The sequence below is a fragment of the Miniopterus schreibersii genome (genome assembly GCF_964146895.1).
Source record: "Miniopterus schreibersii genome assembly, chromosome: 1".
Taxonomy (NCBI): domain Eukaryota; kingdom Metazoa; phylum Chordata; class Mammalia; order Chiroptera; family Miniopteridae; genus Miniopterus; species Miniopterus schreibersii.
Genome location: NC_138101.1, coordinates 30,473,905 through 30,486,777, shown reverse-complemented (window position 1 = coordinate 30,486,777; position 12,873 = coordinate 30,473,905). Strand labels below are relative to the sequence as shown.

Sequence of the window (12,873 nt, the reverse complement as noted above, 5' to 3'; positions counted from 1 at the left end):
CTAAGATGCATTCCAACTCTAATTAAATCAGGGCTATCCCAGAGCTCCACTTAATTTTAATTTATATTAAAATAACATAGAAGAGCTATTCGATATATTGAGCAACTGCCTGAAATCTGGTTGGTTAAACATTAGCGTCTCCCTGCTTCCAAAAGCCACAAAGGTTTGAGATGGATAATGTGCTGAGGGAGACAGGCTGGATCCAAATTACCAACATGGGTGGCATCTTTCCAGAACACCAAAGAAACTTTTCTAAAATGAGGTTCTGCTGTACTTAGCCAAGCTATATTTAAAAAGGGAGTGCTAAAAACATTCTGTCCATCAATAACCATAGTGGTGGAACTAAGCGAAACTGTAAGAACAACGTCTATATGGAAATCGACTTAAATCAATGTTGAAGAAACTGAACTCCCATAGCTTTTCACTTAATTATACCTACAATTTGAGATCTGGAAGAGACTGCACATATTTCTGTGGCTTCTTCCAGTTCATTCAGAGTTCTCTGGGCTACTCCATCCAGAAACAGCACCACTTTTTACTCCACTCAGCTTTACTTTCTTTATAGCACTTCTTGCGACCTGACATTCTACTATATACTTATTTGTTTACTGTTTATTGTCTTTCTTTCCCACCAGAACATTATCTCCATAGTACAGGGGCCCTGTTTGCTTTTGTATCCCAGCACCAACACCACCACCTAGCACAGATGACGCCCTTAGTAACTACTGTATTTATTTACTGATGGACTGAATAACTCTTGCTGAAACCTTTTATCTTATATAGATTATTTGAGGCTCAGAGGAGTGAAGTGACTTGCCCAAGGTCACTAGACTAATTAGAGGGAACGCTGACCTTAGAACTAGGCCTCTTAATTCCTAGTCATCCTTCCAAAGAAGATGCAATTATGCCACTCCCTGCTTTTGATAGCTCCCCATTGCCTAAAATATGTCAGCACTCTTTGCCTTTCGAATCTCTCCAAATTTTGCCTGACTCACTTTTCTAGTCTTGTCTCCTGCCACTCCCTTCCATGCCCAGTGTTCCTGCACACCATGGCTTTCATGAGTGCCATATCTTTGCTCACTCTGTTCCCTACCTCTGGAATACCTTTCCACCCCCTTTCAGTCTGTCAAAATTCTATCAGTCTTTCAAGGCCCAGCTCAAATATTGCTCCCTCTGTGGGCTTCCTGCTCATCTTTCCTCACACTACCCTTCTTCGCCAAAATCCTCTCTCCTCTGAGTCCGATAGCACTCTGACCCTCTATCACAGCACACTACATTCTGCTGTGTCTTTCTTCTTTACTAGACTGTGGGTTCTTCATTTTTACATTCACTACCAACTCCACAGCTCCTGGTATAAAGAGCTGGAATGGGGAAAGGAAGGAATACAGGGGATGTGCACTACCCTTCCATGTTCCATACAATTCCCAATGTGATGACAAGCATCCAGTATCCCAACTATCCCAATGACCCAATGGGAAAAAATCAGTGACTGCTAGAAATGGGATATGGCATTTAACATGACAGCACATGAAATCGCTAGTGAATTGTGGAATAGTAACCATAACGCATTCGTTCTACAACAATGCTGTAAAATTCATTCTATAAAAATACTAGTCTTTAGTAACTACAACAAAAGTTATGAATGCTTTGGGCTGAGATCTACCATTGTCAAATTCAAATGATAGGTACTCCCCCAACTTTTGTTCTTTTTATGCTATGCTCATGGTGCCCAGCACATGGTGTGTGCTCAATATATGTGTGCTGACATTACATAAACCGGGTTTATGTTGATGGGCTGGATGGTATGTAGATGGTCATGGTACTTAGCATTCAACTTCATGCCACAGGGGACAATTATTTTTCTTGGTCTACTCGAAGATAACCATTCAGACTGCTATCTTGTTTTGTTTCTCTGCACCTAGGATCAACTGGGGTTGTTTGTCACAGACAAAAAGCATAGAAAAATGATAATCTGGAAATGTTTTTATAAGCTACCACTCTGGAATCAATCACTTATCTTCTTTCAACCTCTACAAAAGCATTCTCAAAAGGTAAATTCATGCATATTACTAGCTAGTATGGATGATGAAATTAATTGAAGTGTCAGAGGTTGGTCCTTGTTCCTTAATTGTCATTGGGTCACTGATAACAAACTCATAATGACTTACAACTTCGTGTGGGCCAAAAAGAAAGACTAGATCTGAAGCTGCATAGAGTGAACATCTTTAAGATGTTAATTTTAGCTACCTATATTGATCTGGAAAACAAAACCTCAACTAAAAATAACAAACAACAAATATGGTCCTGAGGTTTTCTTCCATTTTATCTTTGCCAATTAAAGGCCATTTTTTTCACAAAACTGACAGGAAACCCAAATTCTGGGTTTGCACCAGCCAACCCTGGTTCTGTCTTCTTTGACTGGAACATCAGGAGCACCCATCATTAAGAGAGAGTAACTAACTGCTCATAGCTCTTTCTTCAGAACGAAGGCTTAGCAACCTCTCTTCACTCAGCCCTCCTCCAACCAAAATAGACACAGGCTGAAAACCCTGCTGCTTTTCCATCAATATTCATTCAAAACCACCTGAAATCTTCCTTGTAATAAGAAATACATATTAAAGTACCCATTTGAATGAGCAACATATCTTATTCATTCCAGAGTTACAACTGTTAATGCCTAATATTAATGTGCTTTTCTCAGAAGTAAATAGAGCTGTAGGGCCTCTCACCTATATAGGAAGGTAAAACTGAGCCAAACATCAATCTTATAAACAGAACGAATCTCCCCTCCTACATATATCTGTGTACGCGCACACACACACACAAAACTGGTATTACACTTAACATGCAATGACTCAGGCACAGATCTTGCAACATACAGTAACTGCCATGCACTAAATGGTCCTCTAATGGTTCAGAGAGTTCCATCTTCCTGAGCCCCTAACCTATTAGCAGGGAGAGATTATAGGCAATGGAAAGAACTCAGCTCAGTTACTTAACCTCTGAACCTTAGCCTTCTTATCTGTAAAATGAGGGGTTGGTCTACAGGTGACCAATAGAAATATAATGTAAACCACAAATTTGAGCCACATGTAATTTTTAATTTTCTAGTAAGCACACTTTAAAGAGTAAAAACAGATAAAATTAATTTTAATAATGTTTTATTCAATCTAACACAGCTAAGACACTAATGTGTAATCAACATTTAAAATTATTAATGACATATTTTTACATTCTTTTCACACCAAGTGTTTGAAACTTATAACAGGTCTCAATTTGGACAAGCCATATTTCAATGCTCAATAGCCACATGGAACCAGTGGCTACCATATGAGACTGCCCGGTCTAGAGGACCTCTGACAATTCTCTCATTACTAAAAAGTAATTTTAATAAAGCGACTATGAGATTTGTAGATCAGGAATACTTAGAAAAACTATAAAGTGTTTCCCTGAAGATTCTCAGTGTATTTCTCATTCAAAATGGCCCTTTGCTTTTTTTAAGCTTTTATTTTTTAATTCAGCGGAGTTGGATCTGTGAACAACTGAGTAGGTGGTTTGATCTCCTACTTGCGGACTCACCCTGTTCTCCCCAGCAAAGCCACCGTCCTACAAACCTTGAGGGGGGCTAAGAACATTCAGGACAATGTACAACTGCTGAATGAATGAGACTTCTAAAAAAATCCTAACTGGAAAAAAACCAAAACTGTTAAAATGAGAGTTCAACAGAAATGACAAAGAAAAATATCATATTAAGATAATGTATGAAACACAAGTTTGCACATGCTTTTGGAATTGCTTCTCTTATTACTCAACATCCACTGAGAAAGATTCATGCTGCTCCCCCCACACTGTCTCGCTTATTAGTCCCTTTGTGATCAATGATCTGCCTACGCCAGATGGCTGGTCTGGGCAAAGAGTACCATATGAGATAGAGAACAAAGCAAAGCTAACTGGCCTTCCCAGGAACTGAACCTGTGACCCTGACCTCATTAGCTCGAGAGAACAGTTAGCCCGCCACAAGCATGGCGGGGGGAAGCTTCATCCTAAGTGCCAAGAAAGCTCACTGCATCTGTCCCAATGAGACTCTCGTAGACAAAAGTCACAACGTTTATTTAAAACTTTTCAAAACGAAGGAAACCCTGAATGCAATCATTCAGGGCAGACTGTGTCTTAGCAGCTCTGCTGAATCTGTCACAAGCTTCCCTAAGAACATCAGCTGTGGTCCCACCTGAGACTATAAATGGCTTTGACAATGGAGGTCTGAAGTCTCCTCTTCCAAAAACAGTGATTTGGGGACCATGGCCTTTCCTTTTGATTTCTCCCAAGTGAAGAAACCGTGAGCCAACAATTATACACAAGAATTTTCACTGATTATTTACTGAGTCCAGTTTATCCCTCCCCACTTCTCCCTCAGTGCCAGCGATCCCTCACCAGGTGAGTGGGCCGGCCGTGGAGCTCTGCGTGGGTCGCTCTTACCTTCCCCAGGAAAAAGCCAAGTATCTTTTCAGCAACTTGTCCTTTCTTGTTAGTGGAAATAGTTCCTCTTAGCAGCCACTATATGCTCCTGAATTCTGTTTTAACAACCTGTCTCTACTGAGCTGGGCACTTACTTCTGATTTAAATATTTCCCAAAGTGTTTCAGGGATGCAGTTTCTGTATCTTTCCCTGAAACACTTAACATTTAATACCGTACTGGTTTCAGAAGCTAGTTTACTGAAATTTCCACTTCGGCCTCTAAGTATACTATTTGAAAAATTTTACAAACATCTGGAAGAGCTAGTCAAGATTTTAAAACCTGAAACTATTTCTGCTTTTCATTTTTGGCATTTTAAATAAAATCACCTTTCCACATGCAAACTTACTAGACTATAAAAGCTATTACATATGGTTGTGCTATTTGGCTTCTTAAACATTTCTGATAACATGTAGGCATTCAACATCTCTTCAAGGTTTTACTGAGTTTTTTTATTTCCACAAAATTACTTAAAATAATTTTTTAGCTTATGAATTAAGAGCTTTAATCTTGCCCTTCTCATGTATCTGCGGAAATCATATATATATGTAAATCTAAAATATGCATGTGTATCTGCCTAAAAGCCACTGGTACATGTAAACATCTAAATTGATTTTGTGCTGCCCTAGCTGGTTTGGCTCAGTGGTTAGAGGGTCAGCCTGTGGACCAAAGCGTCCCGGGTTTGATTCCAGCCAAGAGTACATACCTCGGCTGCAGGTCAATCCCCACCTGTCAGCGGAGAGGAGGAGGCAACCCATCGATGGGTGTCTCTCACACTGGTGTTTCTATCTCTCTCTCTTTCTCTCTCCCTCCTCCATGCTCTCTGAAAAGCAATGGAAAAAATATTCCTGGGTGAGGAGAATAAATAAATAATAAATATGAATTGATTTTGCTCTTCTTATCTCTAAGAATTTTTACACCAAGAATAAAAGTAGTATAAAATGTAATGGTAACTGAGTTTAGTATCTGCCTGAATATACAAAGTACAGTAAGTAATCAATTGCTAGAATGTTTCTTGATGCTCACAAAAACTATACCAATTCATTAAGGATTAAGTGTTAGGCAAAAGGAATAAAGGAATAAAATAAGCATAAAACGTAAGCTTACTACACTTGTACACAATTTCATTAGGGGTAAAACGATTTTCTGAAGGCTAACCTAAGCATGAAATTTGATATTCAACAACAAACAACACACTCATTCTTATCTAATCTTAATGGTGACTGATGAACAGAAATAAACAGATTTTCAAACCACATTAATAAACCATGAAACTGCTGTTCTTTGTCTAAAATATCATCATGACCCACCCAAACTCTGATTTCAAAATGCTCAGTTTGGAAAGACTAAGCTTAACAAATAAACTTTTTCAACATTATAGTTAAAAGTATAAAAAGCTCCATGAGCATAGAAGCTAAAATGCAAAAGCAGGAGCATATTTATAAATCTTTAGGCACCTGATAATCATCTTATTTATAAGGCACACTCCCATATGTCAACAGCAATACACAAACCAGACAAGAATCACTTTATAAGATACAGTGTGAAAGAAACAGTGAAATTTGCCTCTCAGTTGTCACTTAAAATCATCTCTTTGTGCATTCTAAGTACTATGTATAAAATAATTTCCCTAACATTCTTTAAGTCTTTCTCAATATTTTTAAAATAGGAGGAAAGTCCCAGAAATGCCATAAATTTAAAATTAAAATACTGCTAAAAATTTAAGAAACACTTGCAAAAACTGAAATACAAAAAAGAAAAATTAGTAGTATAGTTAGTGGTGGTTTCTTACAAGTATTTACAAAATAAATACTTTACTGCTTGGTGATTTTGAGAAAAATCAATACACTATAAAGTACTCTTTGTAGCTCTGAAGTCTTCATTTTGTGCCTTAACAAAAGCTGACAATCATTGGTAATAAAGTCCTTTTATAGTTACATAGCTTTGTCTCTTCTGAAGATATATTAACCCTTTGGGTGCTCAATAAAACTGACCAGTTAATTGACTCTATCATAAAAACCTGAGAAGCTATTCTAAAATATTTACATCAAAGACCAGGGAAGTCAAAATAAATTACTAGTCTACCCAATATGCTCTTACATTATTTACTATGTTCCAAATTTTCTTTAAATGGGTTCTTTCACAGGAAACTATAGAAGTTGTACCACAACAGGTAAATTCTCAATATCGCCATTCAAATTTACCTAAAATAAGAAATGAAACGTCCTCAGAAATTACTGTGAGGGAACATGAGAACAGAGTTAGGGGAGACCAGAGAGCTCTGGGGTCAAACAGAACTCGGTTTAAATTCTTGCTTCATCTCCCACCAACTTTATGATGTTGGGAACGTTAATAAAACCTCTTTGAGTCTTAATTTCAATTATCAAAGGGAAACACAAGGCAAACTACAGGCTGTTGTGGGCACTGAATTAGAAAATATATAATAACAGACTGTTTAGCTCAGTGCCTAGACCATAATAAATACTCAATAAATGACTGTAATAGCTAAGGAATGTTTACTAACCCATATTTAGTGTAATTTAATATCCAAATTCCAACTGACATTGTAAATCATCAGAAGGGAAAATATAAAAATTCAAGAACAGATTTTTCTTTAATGCACTTAACCTGATGATTCTTTACATTAGTGTTTTTCAAACTGCAGGTGATGACCCATTAATGAGATTGAAATAATCTGGTGGGTCTCAACCAGCATTTCTAAATAAAATAGAATAAAAATATAAGAATGCACTGCACAGAGGAAGTCCAAGCACTGATTCATGAATTTTTTTAAAAAATTAAACACATTTGTAATGTATCTGTATACTGGGTAGCAAAGCAAAACGCATATCTTACTGTGCAAAAAAAAAAAAAAAAGTTTAAAAACCAGAGCGCTACGTTATAAGAATAAAAATAATTAGATAACATCAAATGCTTAGTTTCTAGTGGACACTGGGCTAAGCACATACACTATTCATTTCATGCTCCCCCAGATCCCATAAGGCACGCACTACAACTTTCCCAATGTTATTGATGAGGAAACTGAGACTTAGAAAGATTAAGTCACTTGCCAAGGATGCAGAGCTAGTGACTGGTAAATCCAGGCTTCCAATTTAGTCACCTGACTCCAGAACTTGCACATTTAACCACTTCATAAGTATTAGGTGTAAAATGTGACTTTTTCTTATATAAAAGTTATTCAAAAGGTAGACTTTTTCATGAGGCCTAATTCGAGAGGGGTTTTCTGCAGGTGCAGCATGTCCTGGAGAAGGCAGTGTGGTTCGGAGGTGAAAGCACCAGGCATGAGGTCCAGCTTCCGTCCCTGGCACTGCTGCTTCAGTGGCGAGGAGTTGGCAAGTCGTCTAATCTCGCTGTGTCTGGATTTCCTCACCTACAAAATGGGAATGATAATATCTGCGCTGCTCCCCACAGGCCACTGTGAGAAAGTGTATGTACATATAACAAGTGTAATGTTCCTTTGTGCTACTCGGTTATATGAGATGATCATTAATACCACCCAAGGGGCCCCGTTCGTCAGAGACACACATCAACTATGATCAAAAAGGGAAGGTCAGCAGGCTTTTATCCACTGTATGTGGAAACACTCCACACAGCTCCTGGCACACAGGCGGCCTTCAGTAACTGTTCATTAAACTAAAAAAAAGTGAACCAATTTGATTTGTATGAGTGTTTTATCCATTTGTATTTTATCTTTCATTAATTTGTCCTTCCTACAACAATTTATCGAACACCTACTATATACCAGATTAGAAATGCGGGCTACAAAAACAAACAAAAACTAAAAGATCATCCTTTGCCCTGGAGAATCTCATATTAATTTCAATTAACTCTCCCAAAATTGTATAACAGAAAATTGTAAAATACAGCTTCCTTATCTAGTAACAATACTCACTTAGGTTTATTATAGTGCTTTCTAATTTAGAAAGAACTACAGGCATACCTCGGAGATGTTGCAGGTTCGGTTCCAGACCCCCGCTTCTCTTTGCAGGTGGAGGGCCTTGCTTTCAATTTGTAAAAAATGCAACACCTGGGAAGTGCAATAAAGCCAAGCTCCACAAAAGGAGGTACTCCTGTGTATGGCAGCTTCCATTTCTCACACCAGTTGCCTAAGTATGTTAAGTCTGTATTGTCTTCCTGACTCCAAATCCAGGGCCGAGTCCTGCTAAGTCGTTAGAGTACAAGTTTCTCGATGTCAGAGGTGACTGTAAAAATAAGGTTTCTGAAGAAAATACATTTTGAGTAATATTGGAAAGGGGTGATGTAGTAGAACGATTGTTCTCCCTTCCCATTTCTGAGGTGAAGTAATCTGTGATGCAACCAAATCACCTACATCAGATGCATTTTTCAAAAATGTTTCTTTAGAAAAACCTGCCTTTGAATTTTTTTTCTTACAGGCAATTTCCTGTTGAGTATCTGGAACTAGGGCTCAATTTTCTCACAGAATAAAGGAGGTAGCAGTGAAGGTATCCTTCCTTTGTCGACTTAAAAATTACTCGAAATTGATTGTTGTATACAGATTCCTGAGTCACATACAATGCCAAATAACTGCCGGCTCTTTTATATCTAATTCAACAACTACTACAGGTGATTTTTTTACAGAGAAACAATGACTTAATGACAAGTTAATGAACTGAAAATTTTCTACAGGAAATTTTGCCACAGGAAATAAGAATCTTTTACTAACATTGCCTTACCCTTTGTATTCTAACCACTCCCTTTCCACAGCCACCGCCCCCAGCTCACACTCACACTCACGCTGACACACACTCCCTCACCTACACCAGATCCGTTTCCGGGCTACTATTCATAAAACCGTATTAAAATTTCACAACACATGGTCATAGTTACTAGGCTTTGTCCCCCCTCGCCGCATCCACAGAATCAGTGTGTCCCTAAATACACATATTCTCTCTTAAAATCCAAAATCCAGAAAATGACTCCGGCGCCTCCATGCTGAGAACACCTAACACCAAACGCGAGCCGCAGCCCTCCTGGCCCCGAGGACCGCGAGCGGGAGCCGCGCCCCGCCACCGCCCGCAGCCCTCCGCGGCAGGGGCTCGGACCCGCACGGCCGCCGCCGGGCCTCCGCGGGAGGGCGCGGGACGCGCGTTTCCACACCGCTGAGCGCGCAGTCGCCCGGCCCGAGCCCTCGGGAGACGGGGAAAACCTTTGTCCTGCCTCCGCCGTCCAAGGGGGGGCTCGTCAGAATTGGGGCTACAAGAGTTTGTGCGAAATGACTTGGCGGAGGTTAAACAAAGCGGCGCAGCTCCGGCGGGGACAGGGTGGCCCTGGTCAGCGTCCCGCGCCCAGGTCCCCGGTCCCAGGTCCCCGGCGGCGAGGTCTCGCTCTGCTCCCGCCGCTGCCCGGACCGGAGCCGGGGACCCGGGGACGCGGGACAGGACCCCCGGCGCGGGGAGGCAAGAGGGAATCAGAAGGCTCCGCGCTCTCGGCAAGTTCCCGGGGCGCTGCCCGTCCGCAGGTTCCCCGAGCGGAGTCCAGAGGCGCGCGCCGCGCGCCGGTGCCTGCGGGAGTGGCCGCGCCGCACACGCCCGGACACCGCCCCGAGGTCCACGGCCCGCCGCGCCGAACCCACGCTCCCAGGGCCAGGCCAGGGCCAGGTCGGGAACCCCGCGCGCCTCAGGGGCGCGGCCCGGGCACCGCGAGCGGAGGGGAGAAGCCCGCCCGCTGCCCATTGTCTGGCTCCGGCCGCGGGCCGACAGGGCGCTCACCTGAGTCCCCGCGCGGCGCCCGGCGGCAGAGCGGCCGCACCGGGCCGAGCGCTCCGCGCGGCCGGCGGACGCCGCTGCCCAGGCCGTGGCCGCCCCGCGGCACCGGCAGCCTCCGCAGCAGCAGCAGCAGCGCACCCGCCTCTCAGGCGGCCGCGGCCTCCATTGCTCTCCCCGCCGCCGCCGCCGCGCGGCACTCTGCGCCCGGCCCCGCGCGGCGTGGTCACATGCTCCGCCGGCGCCCCGGGCGCTCGGACCCGCGCCGCGGCCCCGCCCGGCGTCGCCCCTGGGCCGCTGGGCGCCGCGTGCCCCGCGTCCCCTCCTGCGCCCCCCGGGACTGGGAGCCCCGAAACGCAGCTCGCCGCAGGGAAGGGCGTGGGGTCGGTCACTGCCCCTCCCACCGCCCAGCGAACCGTGCGAGCAGCCCGTGGACGTGTGGGGTCTCAGGCTGTTGCGGTGGGCTCGCTGGGAGGCCTGCGTGGGGCAGGAAACCCGGACATTCGTCAGCACCCCGCCGGACGCACATCTGGCCCTTGGTACCTGGGTGAGCCAGAGACAAGCGGGAGCGACCTGGACTCCAGGGGAGCTTCCCCCGGCAGAGCCCCGCGGTGGGAAATGGCCCTGGGACTGCTGGAGGTGGGTCGAGTTGGAAGATAACACACAGAAATAGAAAAGCTCCAAACGGCTTTGCTGATTGGCATTGACGTTCAGCATTGTTGTCCCAGCCACAGTGAAATTAAGTAATTGACTTTGATGGCTTAAAGAAAATATATTTTCCTTTTGGGAACTAACTGGAAATACTGAGATTTTTTTCTCCATACTTTTTACTATGACTGTTTCAATGTTACCAAACTCAAGGGGTTTGGGGCTTGGGGTTTTCTATTCAACAACCAGATGTGCTTGTCCTTAGGTAGTTTTACTTGCTTGCAGCAAGTAAAGGAGACAGGGCATTCCCATCCAAAGCTCTGTCTCCCTGAAGGGAGGCTTAGCTACTCCTGATAAACTACTTGGTTACCTACATGTTGATTTGTTCTTTGCAGTTGGCTACACTTACCAGGTTGGGTACCAGAGTTCAGGTGAATCTCATCCTGTTACAGATGCTTCTGCAAAATATTGTACTACATTTTGATGTTTTGCAAGAATAGCATTTAGGAAGAACTTCCCATACCTTTACACCCTTGTCCTATCTAACAAGTGGGAACTCTTGGAAATCAGTTTCTGGTGACCTTTTCCTTCACTATTCGTGCAAAGATGCTAAAAAAAAATAATTTAATGTCATTATCAAGCAGGAAATTTAAAACAAAACCAAAAAATCTCAATGACAGAGAAGCAAAAGATGAAAGGTTACCCCAAAAAGTACTGTCTTGAGCCAGATGTGTCAATGCCAAAAACAGGACTAATTTTAATACAGATGCATGACTTAAAAGGAGCAACTTTGATACTGCAAGGATCTAGTGCATGTTACTTATCCAACTGTGTTCTTCTAGATAAACGTTTAAATTAATTCCAGAATAAAATATGGTTGTGTATTTTTGTGAATATAGATATGTCAGTTGTTCAGTGTTTACATGTCCTAAAGTATGACTGCTTTATTCCAAATAAGAATAATGAAGAATTTTATAAAAGGTTGAGCAAGTCCCTTTAGAATTATAATACAGTAACACTATAAGTTCCCCAAAGCCCCAAATCAAATCCCCATAGAACACATAACTGGGGTCTTTTTCTTGATATATTTGTCTTGTCAACTACATGAAAATATACTCTATAAAAATTCAATTTTGGACCCTGGTCAGGTAGCTCAGTTGGTTAGAGAGTCATCCCTATATGCCAAGGTTGCAGGTTTGATCTCCAGTCAGAGCACATACAAGAAACGACCAATGAATGCATAAATAAGTAGAACAACGAATCTCAATCTCTCAAAAAAAAAAAAAAAATTAAAAATTAAAAAAATTTTCAAATGTACATAAATCAAGTGTGGGTTTGCTCTCTTTTAATTTTGCAGGGCAAGGTATCCCAAATTATACACCCTTAAAATATTGAAAGAGTTCTAGAGAACTTATGCTCATATTAGAGCTTTCTAGCTAAACTTTGTGTCTCATGGGCCTCAGAAATCAGAGCACCACTTTAGACAAGTACTGTCTTTCCCCTCTCTTTTCAAACACATTGGTTCGTCGTTACACATGGGGCTATAACTGCGGCACAACAAACCACGTCTCAGTCTACATTTCCACTTTTGAAATAGCTAACTGCCTTTCAGTTAAGCAAGATTTTTCAGAGACTACAATACAATAACAATTTTTAAAAAGATGCAGAATATTAGGAATTTTAAAAATATTTAATCATTGCCCCGGCTGGTGTGGCTCAGTTGGTTGGGTGCCATCCTGTGCACTGAAAGGCTGCCGGTTTGATTCCCAGGAGAGGGCATGCAGGAGGTAGCCAATTGATGCTCTGCCTTCACATCGATGTTTCTCTCTCTCTCCCTCTTCCTCTCTCTAAAAATCAATACAAATATATTTTTAAGTATATTTAACCATTTAATTTTTTTTGGAGGGTTATAAAAAGGATGTGCGAAAGAAATTATATAGTTAAACCAGTCATTCTCAATTATGGGAA

General features: G+C 42.1%; 1 protein-coding gene across 5 annotated transcripts in view; it reads right to left on the bottom strand.

The window, feature by feature from the left end:
• The window catches only part of CRACD (capping protein inhibiting regulator of actin dynamics), a 205,315-nt gene extending 194,087 nt beyond the window's left edge, over positions 1 to 11,228 (bottom strand). For 4 of the 5 annotated variants that reach the window (XM_081162800.1, XM_081162799.1, XM_081162802.1 and 1 more), the window contains exon 1: positions 10,264 to 10,452. The gene's annotated coding sequence lies outside the window, so the exon portion shown is untranslated. Of the gene's footprint in view, positions 1 to 10,263; positions 10,453 to 10,800 lie in introns of those variants that run through there. The other variant, XM_081162801.1, reaches the window with a different exon arrangement.
• Positions 11,229 to 12,873: the final 1,645 nt, after the last annotated feature.